At 42.1% G+C, this 15,204-nt stretch overlaps 1 protein-coding gene across 1 annotated transcript in view; it reads left to right on the top strand.

Annotated features, from left to right (window-relative positions):
• The window catches only part of SMYD3 (SET and MYND domain containing 3), a 744,460-nt gene that overhangs the window by 2,116 nt on the left and 727,140 nt on the right, over nt 1-15,204 (top strand). The gene's annotated exons all lie outside the window — the stretch shown is intronic.

The following is a 15,204-nucleotide window of genomic DNA, read 5'->3' as shown; positions in this document are numbered from 1 at the left end:
CTTATCAACTGATGATGTCATTGATTGTCAGGACACCGACAGCTAGAAGGTCATAATGGTGCATAATGAAAACCTGTGACCAGGGGCGGACTGACAACTCATGGGGCCCCCGGGCAATAGGGGATCATGGGGCCCCTGTGTCCTTGCCCAAATTCAAAAGAGCCTATGAAAAAGGTACCAGGGGCATCTCATGGGGCCCCCTACTGACCCCGGGCCCTCGGGCAGTGCCCGAGTTTCCAAATGGTCAGTCCGCCCCTGCCTGTGACTTTGTGAAACTAAAAGGCAGGTTCGTTCCACCTGCTGGTTTGTATACAAGTTTTAGGAATTTTTTAGACGTTTTTCCAAGGCACCCCTAAAGAAACCTCAGGGCACCCTAGTTGAGAAAGGCTGGCCTAGGAGATATACTGATGCTCTAACCCAACTCTGCTAATTGGTTAAGTTTTTCCTGTGTTCGCACCTCATGCTGCAAACTCCAGGAGCTGTGCACCTGTGATTCACTCCAGGTCAGAATCTGCAGAAAACCCTGCTGTACTGGGGAGAGAAATGCAGGTCATTCTGTACGGAAGGGGGGGGGGGGGACGAAAAACAAGCTGCACTGGATATTGGGGGACATACTGACTTTGGGGGGGGGGGGGGGTTGTGCTGGGTGACAGACTGACCTGGGGAGGGGAATGTTGGCCAGCCTGTCCCCCAGTACAATCCCCCCCCCAGGTCAGTCTGTACTGGGGGGCAAACTAGCTGTACTGGATACTGAGCAACAGACTGCTCTGGAGAGAATATTGTACTGGGGGACAGAATGGCCTGCAGGGGTTTGTACTGGAGGAGAGACTGACCTGGTGAATTGTACTGCATGACAGAATGACCTAGAGGGGATTGTACTGAGAAAGATACTGACCTAGGGAGGGGATTGTACTGGGGAAGAGACTGACCTGGGGGGATTATACAGGGGACAGACTGATCTGAAGGTTGATTGCATTGGGGACAGACTTACTGGGGGGAGTTAAAAGTACTGGGGGAGCATTGTACTGGGGGGACAGATTGACCTGGGGGGGGGGGGGGGAAATGTACTGAGGGACAAAATAAATAACAATATTTTTGCTATAAAACATATCCAGCAAAAACATTTTAAAAATTACATATTACATTACATTACATTGAGTTTATATAGCGCCAAAGGGTTTGCTCAGCGCTGTACAATAGAGGGGGGGACAATACATGAAACATTACAGCAACTACAAACAGCACACGAGGGGTTATAGGGCCCTACTCTTTCGAGCTTACAATCTAGGAGGGAGGGGGTTAAAAATCAAATTTCTTCATAAATTTATGCCAAAATGTATTCTGCTACATTTTTGCTAAGAAAAATCCCAATACATGTAAATTAATTGGCTAACATGAAAGTTATAGCTTTTACAAATATATATATATATATACTGGAATTTTTATGTTTTTTTTTATACTAGTAATGGAGACAATCAGCCACTTATAGCGGGACTGCGGCGGTCATTCTGACACTGGGTGGGAACTAACTGCCACTGACATCTCAATGACATTAATACAGTGATCAGTGCTAATAAAAAGCACTGACACTGTACTAATGACACTGGGCAGGCAGGGGTTAACATCTGGGGTGATCAAAGGGTTAACTGTGTGCTGTTTTACATTATGTGCTGTGTGTGTTTTAACAGGGAGACATGCTGCTTTGTATTTCTCTGCTGTGCAGAGAAATACAAAGCAGCATGTCCTTGCTGGCAGGAGAGAGACCTGTGTTGTTTACACAGAGGTCTCACCCCTGTCAGCTTTCCCTGACGATCGCTGGGTGCTGGTGGGGGAATCTCTGGCCGGGACCAGGTGATTGACATCCCTAGCCGCCAATGGCAGTGCGGGTAGGGCAGCGCACGCATGTGCTCCCTACCTGAAAATGCAAATCACGTGCATATACGTGATTTTGCACAGCCCTGCCGCCCTGTAGCAATACTTCTACTATATGGTTGTTGGCAAGCGGTTCATTAACCATACTCCTTTAAGTCCCACCCATTGTTCACCATGGTGTGCTATGTGCCTGGCATTACTACTCCACCTGAAGTGTCCAAAGATGCTTCAGGTCTTTTACAACCCCAGCAAAAACCGGGTGCAATGAAAACCATGCTCACTTTTCACCACAGCGCACTAAGCACACATTTGTTTTCAAGCAGCACAACGCATTGGGCCCACAGCAATGGGGCCCAATTTATGATCATGCACACAGGCCCACTGATTTCATAAAACACTCTTTGACAGTTCATACAGTGAAATTAAATTTTTGGATCTAATTCCAGTTCAGATTCATGGGTTCTATTGGGCAGTGCCCTTCAAGGCCCCAAAATGTAGCTCTATTTTATTTAGGCTTGCATATATGGGAAGAATGTTGATCTCCAGCTCACTTGCTGGTACCTTATGAATATCTTTGATCCACTTAGTTAGCATTAAAGTTTCTGGGCTCTTTTTTTTTTTTTTTTTTTGGAAGTGATTCTTTCTTTTGGAAGTTCAGAATGATGAGAGCCATCACTTTGGTTAAGGTCTTGAAGATTTTATTGCACATGTACTTGAGGTAGGAAGGATGGTGGAAATAGCACAGGATATCTGTAGGTTTCTACTGAAAACACAGTCCTTGGCCTTCAGCTAACTTTCTGGGTTCCCCAGTCACAGGGCTACACTGGCTGGATACTTAAATTGTGGTTGCTCGACAACTGAGATTCTAGTGGTATATGTAGTGTTAAGCTGGCCATACATAGTTCAGTGTTTTCAATCAGCCAGTGGGCTGAATGAAAAAAACTGAACCGATTTCCTCCATCAACACATTCGAAGTGGATGGAGCAATAATCCCTGCTGCGCTATTGCATTCTGACAATGGTGAGACTGCCCCCTGTCAGAATACACAGATCAGTGCTGCAGCTGCTGATCAAGTGGATTTTATCTGAGAGGAAAGTTGTAGATTGACTTCTGTTCCTCACACAGATCGAAATTCGTCCAGTCCCTGCTGAACCATGCGAATTTCTACACATCAGTAGAAACCTTTAGAATTCAAGGGGTGAAAGCATGGTAAGGCTCCTCTGTTACTTTTAAACTCGGTCATTTACCTATATGTAGGAGAGTCCCAACATAGAACTCCATGGCAGTCAGTGTCTTCAAGGTGCCCTCCCAGAAGAGGAGATCCTGCAGCCTGTCACGATTTGTGTGTAGTTGATGATTTTATTGTTCAGCTACACATAGATCACATTGACTACAGCAATGCCACACAGTACACCAAGTACCATCTGTCCCTGTCCAAGTGTGTCAGTATCTGTACCAGTGTCCTATCAACATTTGTCACAGTGTACCAGAGTCACATCAACATTTGTCACAGTGTACCAGTGTCACATCAATATCTGTCACAGTGTACCAGTGTCACATCAATATCTGTCACAGTGTACCAGTGCACAAAAACATCTGTAACAGTGTACCAGTGCACAAATACATCTGCAATAGTGTTCGACTGCAACATCAACATTTGTCAGTGTCCCATTGCAACAACACATTTGAGGTATTGCCGCAAACGTTAGAGTGAGAGCAATTATTCTAGCACCAAACCTCTTCTATAACTCTATACTGATAAACTGTAAAGGCCTTTAAAGCGTTACCTATGGAGATTTTTTTAAATACCTAAGTGTACAAATACAAGTGTGCTCAATTTTAAAGCATGACATGTTTGGTATCTATTTACTCTGCGCAACACCAAATATTTTACCAAAAAATTGGGTATTTTATCGTGTTTGTGTGTATTAAATTTAATTAAAGTGTATTTTTGCTTTAGTGTGTAAAATTGCATTTGAAAAAACTGCTGCGCAAATACCGTATGACATACAGTACACTTTTCAAAACCCAACATTTTATTCTTTAAGGCCTCTGCTAAAAAAATATATAATGTTTGGGGGTTCTAAGTAATTTTCTAGCAAAAATACAGATTTTTACTTGTCAACAAAAAGTGTCAGAAGAAGGGCTGGTCTTAAAGTGGATATTGCCTGGAGGTACTCCCTGGATGCTGGGGCTCTCTTTGTGGCTAGGCTGTGAAAAAGTCTCACACATGTGGTATCACCATACTCAGGAGGAGTAGCAGAATGTGCTTTCAGGTGCAGTTGCAAGTATGCCTATGTCGTGTGTGAGAAATAACTTGTTTATATGAATTTTTTTTTAATTTGCTCATTTTCTAAAGAATTGTGGGAAACGATTACAACTTCAAAAAACTCATCATGCCTTTTATTAAATACCTTGGGATGTCTACTTTCCAAAAAAGGATCATTTGGGGGGTATTTGTACTGTGCTGGCATGTTAGGGTCTCAAGTAAGTACATCAGGCGTGATCAATTTTCAATGATTGGCACCATAACTTGCAGACTCTATAACCTTCACTAAGACCAAATAGTATGCACTGATTTGGGTTATTTTTACCAATGAAATGTAGCAGTATAAATATTGGTCAACATTTTTGTGAAGAAAAATTACTTATTTGCAAAATTTTGTAACAGAAATCAAGGAAACTAATTTTTTTTCCAAAACTTTAGTTCTTTTTGCAATTATAGAGCAAAAAATTTTAAATCCAGTGGTGATGAAATACCATCAATTGAAAGCTCTGTTTCTAAAAAAAAATGATAAAACTTTCATAGGGGTACAGTGTTGCATGACAGAGTAATTGTCATTCAAAATACAACAGCACTGAAAGCTGAAAATTGGCCTGGGCAAGAAATGGGTGTAAATGTCCAGTATTGAGGTAGTTAAAGCGAGCCAGTGGCCGGTGAGCATTTTATAATAATCTGAATCCTAAAGCTAGCCGTACACGGGTTGAATTTCACAATAATTTTCTTTCAAGAATCTTTTCTAAGAATTTTCATTCGAATTTCGCACTATTAGTGGGCCACAGCAATGGCCGATTTTCAAGCAACCATTGAATTTGAGTGATTGGGCATGTTGGAAATTTTTTTAAAAACGAATGAATTTCTAATCAATGATGGGAGAATCCTGTGAGAAATGTAATTGAAAATGAAATGAGCATGAGCTGTGACCTGGAAAGAAAAAAATCTTGGCTACGAAACTTCTTTTCTGTAGCAACATAAGGTGAAATTAAAGGCTTGGTTGGTTGAATTTTGAAATCAATGGTGGCAAAATTGGATTACAAAATGTCAGATTTTCTATAGAAAATTTGTTCGGAATTCGACCCATGTATGGCCTGCATTACTCTTGAACATCTATAACAGTGAATTTTTGCATCTCAGGGAATGTGATTTGTCCAGTTTTCTACTTAAGCTAAAGTGTCCCTTGGGAACACTTATCTCCTGCTTCAATTCTGTACATAATGGAGCTCTATACTGGACTTTTGTAAATAAATGGCATACAGCAGGGGTGGGTAACTGTGGCCCTCCAGCTGTTGTAGAAATACAAGTCCCATGAGGCATTGCAAAACTGACATTTACAAGCATGACTTCCAAAGGCAGAGGCATGATGGGACTTGTAGTTCATCAACAGCTGGAGGGCCACAGTTTCCCACCCCTGGCATACAGGATTCAGGGGAGTATTTACCACAAGGCAAACTAGGCACTTGCCCAGGGTGGCATTTTTCAGCGGACAACACCACCCCCCCAGAAGAAGGGATGCAAGAAGGGACATGCATGCCATAGGAACCAGGTGGGATTTGAGAGAGGCTGCTTGATGGTGTATGTAGAGCCTGACTCTCGTTCTTGGGGATGTCCGGAGCTGTGAAGATGAGTGTCTTTCTATCTATCGCCGTCGGGGGGGTAGTGGAAGGCTCTCTCAGGTGGAGGGCAGGGGTGTTGTTTGTCAATGTCAGGTTCTCTCTGCGGGAGGGGGAATGGGGGGTGGTGTTGGTCAGTGTCTGTGAGGGGCTGACGTCTTTTGTGTTGCCTAGGGTAGCACAAAGCCTAAATACACCACTGACAGGATTGCAAGAAAATGACATTTGAGTTTTTACAGCATTTGAAAGTTTTAGTAACTACAGATTGAAAGGCAAAAGTACGTTTTACCAACTGTAATGTTATTAAGATCCAGAAGAGGTTCTTATAAAACCAAGACTCTAACATGAAGTCTCGCTATCTTCGAATCTATATTTATCTTGAATTCTTAGTTGTCCAGGTGCCAACTCCATTTAAGAGATCAGACGTTGATATGAGTAATGTGTTCACAGACTTGAAAGACTTCAAGCAAATGGTGTTCTTTTACTGATTTATATAGTGTTTCAGTTTCTCGTAGATTAAATTGTGTCTAGGACACCATCATCAATGAAACTCATTGTATATCTCTGTGACAGATCTGCTTGCACATCTTCTGAATCTTTCTTTTGTTCTTACTTATTTGGCGGGCTATATACTTCAGTTATACTCAAAGCAATAAATAGTAGTGTATACCACTGTATTATAAATTTACTGTGACCATACACAGCCACCTTTATTCAGATAGTTCAACCAGCCCTAGCATTTGTTGTAGTAAGCTGACTATGTAGCCATTCATATTCTAGGAATTGCAGGCAAGCATCAGTACTAATCCTTTTTGCTTGCAAAGAGATTTAAAAATGGCGAAGGATGTTTTTTTTTTTTTCTTCATAGAAAAGTGATCAATCTTTTCAAAATATAACATTTCCTGCATCAGAGACACCTGTGCGTTTATGGTTACCATGAGGTTTTTTGCTATAAAATCCTTGTCCAAACTACTATTTACAATGGATGGCACTGCAGATTTCTAGTATCCACTAGCCAAGTGGAGGAAACATGTTGAACTGCAGCTGTCAAAATCAACCTGCCAGAATGGAGTGTGCCTAAAAAACATCCATTATTAAAACTGGGACGGTTGATTGGCTTATATTCTAGGCTAACTGGGGTTCTGTTTCATTACCCAAGGGCTCGTAAACTGAGCCTCTGCTCCTTTTGCATTGTGCTAAAGATACACCAGGTATATTAGCAGGGTGGATTTGATTTAAATCAAACTGATTTAAATCACGATTTAAATCACTAGTCAGTAAGGCTTGATTTAAATCCTAGTTTTCTACATAAAGACTAATTCTTGCTGGTATAACTTTAATATGCAAGTAGGTGAAGATTTTTAGAATAACAACTTTTCATATCAGTTTTTTTATCCCCAGTTTAATAGGTTAATCATTCATATTTGGACAACTTTTCTGTTGTACTTAGGAAGGAGAAAAATAATCATTACCTTAATAATAACAATTTAAATAGATTTATTCAACTGAAACAATAACATTACAGCATATGTTATTTGCTTAAACAAACATCCATGTTTGTTAACTAATTTGGCTAAACAAAATATATATATTTTAAGAAACGTAGACTGTCAGCCCCTTCCTCCTCACACTTAGTTTTACTGTCTTCTTGTGCAGATCTATTCCACTCCAAACAATCAGAAAAATATTGTTTCTATTCTATTCACTGAACTTCTTGAAATTTAGCACTGAAGGGGTTGATTCTGTATTCATAGGTTTGTAGAAGTTAGGATTAAGATCTTTTTCTTAACTCTGTTCATGTTATAACATTTTTGCTGTGAAGAAGAGGCATGTGATCTCCGCTGTGTCAAATTCAGTTTTGAGAACTGCAAAAGTAAACCAAACATCTGTGATAATATCTTGTAGGGAGAGAAACTGCCCAATAATCTTACAAAAACCTCTGGAAGAGCATGACATTGTGAATGGATTAATGGAATTTATTTACCAAAACAATTAAACATATACAGCCTTATTCTACATAATTGAAAAACTAATCTTTATTTCATGATGGAATAACCTTTGGATGGTAATATATTTTCCTCAAAAAGCATTTTATTCAAAAAAATCCGATTTAAATAAAAAAATCCGATTTTTTTTTTTTTTTTTTTTTTTTTTTTTTTTTTTTAAAATCATTGATTTTTATCCACCCTGTATATTAGTACTTTATACTGTCTTGGAATCCTTAGCAAGTTTGACACTTTTGCATCATTGAAGTTAGGGATGCACCGAAATTTCGTTGGCCAAAACGTTTCGGCCGAAAACACCCCTTTCGGCTGTTATCTGAAATGAAAAAAGCACTGATACAGATGACGAAAAAAACCCCGCCCCTCGCCGCCGCCTGCCCGCCGCTCCGTAGTTCTTAGCCTTACCTGAGAAACCATCGATCCCAGCACTGAGCATGGAGATGAGTGAAGGAAAGATGGCCACCACTCATCTCTATGCCCTTGGAGGACCGGAGCGATGTCACTTCCCGTTCCGGCCATTTTTTTTTTTTTTTTTTTAAGCACTAGAGCCATGCTTTTTTTTGATCTACTGCTTTACATTGCAGAGGAGAGATGTGGCGTCTTATTGACTCCATATCTCTCCATAAAGCGGACCTGTCACTAATTATTTCTATCACAAGGGATGCATGCATTTCTTGTGATAAGAATAAAAGTGATTAAAAAATCTTTTTAAAGTGACAGTGCAAAAAAACCCCAAAACATTAAATACATTTTAAAAAAAAGGCCATGCCCACATATGTAAACGGTGTTCAAACCACACACGTGAGGTATCTCCATGAACATCAGAGCAAGAGCAATAATTCTCGCACTAGACCTCCTCTGTAACTTTACACTGCTAACCTGTAGAAATGTTTAAAGCATCACCCATGGAGATTTTTAAGTATCGCAGTTACATGCCATTCCACGAGCGTGTGCAATTTTTAAGCGTGACATGTTTGGTATCTATTTACTCGCTGTTAAATCCTTTTTCATAATTTACAAATAATTCGGATATATATTTGGTTTTTTTTGTTTTTTTAATCAGTGTATTTTTTTTCCAAAAAATATATAATATATATTAAAACTGCGCGTTTCGGTTTTCGGCCAAGTGCATTTTGCAGTTTCGGCACCAGAATTTTCATTTCGGTGCACCACTAATTAAAGTGATTGTTAACCCATAATTTTTTTAAGATAACAAACATGTCATACTTACCTGCTGTGAGCATTGGTTTTGCACAAAGCATTGGTTTTCACTGATGTTCCTGGCTCCCCCTGCCCACCAAGTGCTCACCATAGCAAGCGGCTTGCTATGGGGGCACTGATGCAAGCTCAACCCCAAGCCGGCTCTTTGTGTCCATTGACTTGGCTCTGCCCCTCACTCCATTTTCACTGGCTGTGACTGTCTCTGAGCCTATGAGGAGGGAGAGAGCCAGGATCGAGATTGGGTTCAGGTAAGTGTAAGGGAGGTACTGAATGGGGGAGCTTCATTCAGAAAGTTTTGTACCTTAATGCAGAGAATGCTTTAAGGTAAACAACTATTAGCCTATAGAACCACTTTATTGTCTAGTCGTCATTGCCATTAACCTGCTACAATCTGCTATAAATATTATAGTCAAGTACAGGCTTTCTCATCCAGAGTTCTGTGGGACACTAGGGTTCCCCCAGAGGTTGCTAGGGGTTCCATAACCAGTGAGCAATGACAGATTGAGCTCCTATCAACAATGACTACTAATTTAAGGGGGACACTTTCCACTGATATGCATTGTAGGGGATCCCTTCTACACTGATCACTAGTGCAAGGTGGCTTCTCCTCACTGACCACCAATTTAAGGCTAGGCTCCCATCTCTGTGTGTTGGGAATGCCCACACAATTAATCACTTTCTAGACATGCAGAGGAAAGCGCTGCACTTTAGCACACATGCAGGGGTGCCATTTATTCTTAAATTCTTAAATTCTTCTGGTTCAGCAGGTACCAACCAATATTCTATGGGCAGGCTAATTGTACTGAAGTTGATACCTGGATCAACTTCAGTACAACCAGCGTGTCAGATTTTTTTTCTCAAGTGATCACTGCCAGGGGCTATATTCACTAGCAGTGATCATTGTGTTCTGCTGGCAGGGTAGGCTCCTCGCTGGAAAACACAGTAGCACTGTGGAAGGGACCCCATTAACATGGACTGTGTTGAAAGAGGAATCAAGCAATTTTCTTTCAGCCACCCATGGTGGATAGAAAGACAATTGCATAATCTATTGGCTGCTTAAAGCGAAGTTCCACCCAAAAGCGGAAGCTCTGCTCTTCTGCCTCCTCCACCCCTCCGCTGCCACATTTGGCAGCTTTTGGGGGGGGGGGTATCTGGTATTCGCTGCGCAAACTGAGCTGGAAGTTCAGCTCCCCCCCCGCAGCCCTCTGGGACCTTGGAAGTGGCCCATTCACAAAGTGCAGCGTGCTTCGTGCACACACAGTAGGAGACTGCTGGTTGCCCTTAGTCAAAATGATGGCCAGCACTCGACAGCACATTGAAGAATCGGCTTAGGGTGAGGAGACCGCTGGATGCATGGACAGGTAAGTGCCCTAATATTAAAAATCAGCAGCTTCAGTATTTGTAGCTGCTGACTTTTAATTTTTTTTTTTGGGGGGTTGGGGGCTGGAACTCCGCTTTTAAGCATAGGAAACACTGTTGTTTCCTGTGGTTTCTGCAAGGGGCTGCTACTAACTGACTAACAATGTGACTTGTGTACATTGCCATATATATTGTCAATTGGGGCACTTACCTTCTTCAGTATTTCTTGTGGTTCAGATATTTATGTTTTATGAATTGCTGCAATCTTGATATAGCTATTTTCAGAATGACAAAGGCATTGAAAAATATATTCTCTGAACTTTTGTGGGAACAGTAAATGCATAACATTTGTTAAATGCAAAATACAGTCATTGTTCAGCTGGTAGCCAATTTGTGCTGCGCTCAAACTAAAAGAGGCTCTGTCTACATAAAGTGCATAAATAATAACATAATAACAACCATGCAATACATGGACGCACAGTAAAATGTGTGAAACGTGAGGCTACAACTCCAGTTCTGTGGATTCAGAAATGTAGCAATTAATGAACAAATAATGTCCCAATATGAAGAGTGCTGTAAGAAGAAAAGAATAAGGTGCTAAAGAGCCAGTGCTGGAAATTCACATATGGATCTACACACTAAAAAAAAAAAAAAAAATGATAATTCAATCCATTCCACTCTCACATACTGCCAAAAAACACCCCAGTGGACGAAACCTCACCTCTTTTTTGCTAGACCTTTATATTTCAATATTTTTATTGAAAATCTGTACAAACAGTATACAGAAATATAGAAAACATAACCCACCCACATGATAAGTTGTAGAAAAACAATCAAAGTCATGGAATATATAGTTACAAAATAATATATTGACCAGTAATGTAGTGAACAATAAACTGGAAACCCCAATAGGGTATAGTCGAGTTTAAGAAACTATTCCATCAATCAAAAGGTGTGGGTATTATCATATAACCCAGGGCTTAAAATTTCAAGTCCTGAGCTACTAGCCAGGCTTTAAGAGTTGCTCGCCACCAGTTGCCCCACCCATCCCCTACCCTGCCCCACCCCTAATTCTGCCCCTAAATTATCTCATGAAATGACACTGTTAAATGATTCCCACATTACATCTGGTTCCCCAGGGTCCCCCCACATTATATCAGGGTCCCTAAAGTCCCCCCATATTACATCAGGGCCTCCAATGTCCCCCTAAGCACTACATCATACTTAGACCATGCACTGCATAAAACCATAATCTCTCACTCACCAAACCATAACTCTACCAAGCATATCCTACCTTCTGTCCAACTCAGCAGTACCTCAAATGCCCCATCCTCTAACACCAATAATAACCACATCATCCTGAACCTGACCAAAGCACCCATACATGTATGCCTAAACACACACATACAGACACAGAAACGTACATGCACACAAACATATACACACACAGACACATATACACACACACACACACACAGCCCTATAAAAAGTTGCAGTACAGTACTTCATTACCTTCGCTTACAGAGCCGGGTACTGCACTCTAGGGGGAGGCAGAGAGCACAGCACACACTCCTTCCTTTGCTTTCACTTTGCTCAACTATTGAGCAGTCTGACGCCTCCCAGTGCAAGTGACGGAGCCGGCCCTGAGTTCCAAGCCTGCTCAGCAAGACGGCCCTGGGAACACACTCACCCCCACCATAATTTCCACTCGCCAATGCGAGGAGGCGAGTGGACATTTCAAGGCCTAATATAACCAATTAACAAAGATAGAGAGACCGAAAATTAAAGAATACATTGAAGAAAGAGAGAAGAAAGAGAGGGCCAGCCAAAATTCCATAAAATAACAGAGATGCACCTAATCCATGGTTCCCAGGTGTGCTCCAATTTAGAGGTATTATTGTTAATTATACTAGTAAGTTTATCATTAATCATAATCCAATTAGGTTTCTGTTTGACCAAGTCCAGCGGAATTGTTGACTGTTTACAAAGTTTAGCTATAGTAATTCTTGACGCCAACAAGAGATAAAGAATTAATTTAACTGACATTTTAGGAATATCAGTGTTGCTAGACCTTTAAATGATAAAAATGTAAATGTGCCTTTCAGGCTGATCAATATAACTTGGCTCAAGGGAGTACTTCTTTACTATTCAACAGTAGTAGAAAGGATCAGGCATAAAAGAAATATGTTGTAGAAAAAAAAAAGTCAATCTTTATTAAAACAACTGCCATTTGTTGGTGCATATTAAATCATGCGCAGAATATACAAGCCCAGAGTCGCACATCTTGCTGCTTTCTCTATTGCTTGTGCAGGCGAAAAGCATGTGATTGAGAATAACCATTGTTTTCAGCAGGGCCTGTTCACCTGCTTGTCTTGCACTGAAGTGCCTTAAAAAAGAAATAAATAGTCCAGGGTTTTGTCATTGTGTTCAGTACCAACCCATGTCACTGTCTGCGCTAGTTTATGTTACAGTTGAGTCTCTGCAGGATAAGTCTACTGTTCCACACGTGGGCCCCAGTCTTGATTCCTGTTCATCTGTGCAACTACTACCTAAAAACCGGCCATAGGTGACGCAATTATCTTTCCTGCAACCCCTAGTCAGTGTTAATGGGGGGAATCCCTCCCACGGAGCACAGTGATTATTGCTAGTGGCCATGGTTAGCTTACGTCAATTGGCTCGCTACTAATAGACACAGGATGCTGTGCCTATTCACGGCATGCCTGCATTTCCCGTAGTCTGCCAGCCACACCCCTTACCCAACCCTGCCTAGTTGATTGACAGGGGCTCATGATCTGAGCCTCACTGTCAAAATCCAGCTTGTAGCCCTTTGGGAGGTGTGTGAATGCTGAAAGGAACCTCCTTCTGGATTGCAGTGTACTGCTGTGTGGGACAATATGTAGTTCCCAACCTCCGCTTTCAGGAAGAACTATAGTAAACAAACTTTGCAATCATGTGACCACAAAATAAATCTGCCAGAAAAGGTACTTTACATCACTTTTTTTTAAAGAAATGCGATTGTATAGAAAGCACACTATTTGCTGTGTTACTATTATTATTATTACATCGAGTTTATATAGCGCCAAAGGGTTTTCTCAGCGCTGTACAATAGGGGGGGGGACAATACATGAAACAGTACAGCAACAACAAACAGCACGCAAGGAGTTAGAGGGCCCTACTCTTTCGAGCTTACAATCTAGGAGGGAGGGGGTAGTGGTACAGGAGGAAGTGGCTGTGGGGGATAGAGGGGTGGGAGGAATGAAGGGGAATGGCTGTGGGTTTTGAGGGAGCGCCTGAAGGTGAGGAGGGAAGGTGACAGTCTGATGGATTGGGGTAGTGAGTTCCAGAGGATGGGGGAGGACCTGGAGAAGTCTTGCAGTTGTGCGTGGGAGGAGGAGACCAGGGAGCAAGATAGAAGGAGGTCCTGTGAGGAGCGAAGGCTACGGGTAGGGTGGTATTTGGGAATCAGGTTGGTGAGGTAGTTAGGGGCAGTGTTGTGAATGGCTTTGTAGGTCAGAGTTAGTAGTTTAAATTTGATGCGTTGGGCAACCGGGAGCCAGTGGAGGGATAGGCAGAGGGGGGTGGCAGAGGTGGAGCGGCTTGAAATGATCAGGGAGTGTACGAGTAGTTTAGTGGTGTCTGGGGTAAGGAAGGTACGTATCTTGGCGATGTTGCGGAGGTGGAGCCTGCAAGTGTTTTAAGTGATTTGACATGAGGTTGGAAGGAAAGGTTTGAGTCCAGAATGACACCAAGGACTTTGGCTTGCGGAGCGGGATTGATGGTGGTGTTGTTGGTAATGATGGATAGGATGGGGGGGGGGGGGGGGGCGTGGGCAGGGGGAAAGACAAGGAGCTCGGTTTTGGAGAGGTACAGCTTGAGGAAGTGGAGCGACATCCAGTCAGAGATGTCATTTAGGAGGTGAGTGATGCGGGCGGAGACTGTGGGGGTGAGGTGAGGGGTGGAGAGGTAAATTTGAGTGTCATCAGCGTAGAGGTGATAGTTGAAGCCGTGGGAGTGTATGAGTTTGCCAAGGGAGGAGGTGTAGATGGAGAAGAGAAGGGGTCCAAGGACAGAGCCTTGGGGGACCCCAACAGAGAGGGGGAGGGAGGGGGAGGTGGCACCGTTGTAGGAAACACTGAAGGAGCGTCGGGATAGGTAAGAGGAGAACCAGGAGAGAGCGGTGTCTCTGATGCCAAGGGAGAGTAGTTTATTAAGGAGGAGGGGTGGTAAACTGTGTCGAAGGCCGCGGAGAGGTCCAGGAGAAGGAGGACAGAGTAGTCGCCTTTGGCTTTGGCGGTTAGTAGGTTGTTAGTGATTTTGAGGAGGGAGGTTGCAGTGGAGTGTAGGGGACGGAAGCCAGACTGTAGTGGATCAAGGAGGTTGTTGTCAGTTAGGTGGGCGCTTAGGCGATCGTAGACTACGCGCTCAAGGAGCTTGGAAGTGAGTGGCAGCAGGGATGTTTGTGTTGATGTTTATGTGTTGACAATATTACACTAGGTATGATTTACATCTCTTGGAGGGTCCTGTTTATTGGGAGGAATATTGGAAGAAGGATCTCAATAATCAACAATTCATACAAAGCGAGCTATTCACCTACTGAGGGTAAGAGTAGGAATTGCGGTCAATGGATGGACACTTGGTTATTTGGGGCACGTTTTTGAACACTTTGATGTGAGCGCACTATTATTATTTATTGTGTTATGTTTTGAGGATAATGCACTATGTGTAGTTTAATTTCTTGAGGTAAAAAAAGAGGAAGAATCTTCTTGGAGGATTATTGGAAGGCATTGAGAAGTATGAAGATATCACTATTTTATATGGGAATTTGATACTTTTTGGGACTTTTTGTTGGATGCTATTG

This window comes from Staurois parvus, unplaced genomic scaffold (genome assembly GCF_062004578.1).
Source record: "Staurois parvus isolate SC_StPar_1 unplaced genomic scaffold, SC_StPar_1.0 ptg000619l, whole genome shotgun sequence".
NCBI classification, from domain to species: Eukaryota; Metazoa; Chordata; class Amphibia; order Anura; family Ranidae; genus Staurois; species Staurois parvus.
The sequence above is the reverse complement of the archived record's forward strand: the minus strand, read 5'-3'. Positions and strand labels throughout refer to the sequence as shown.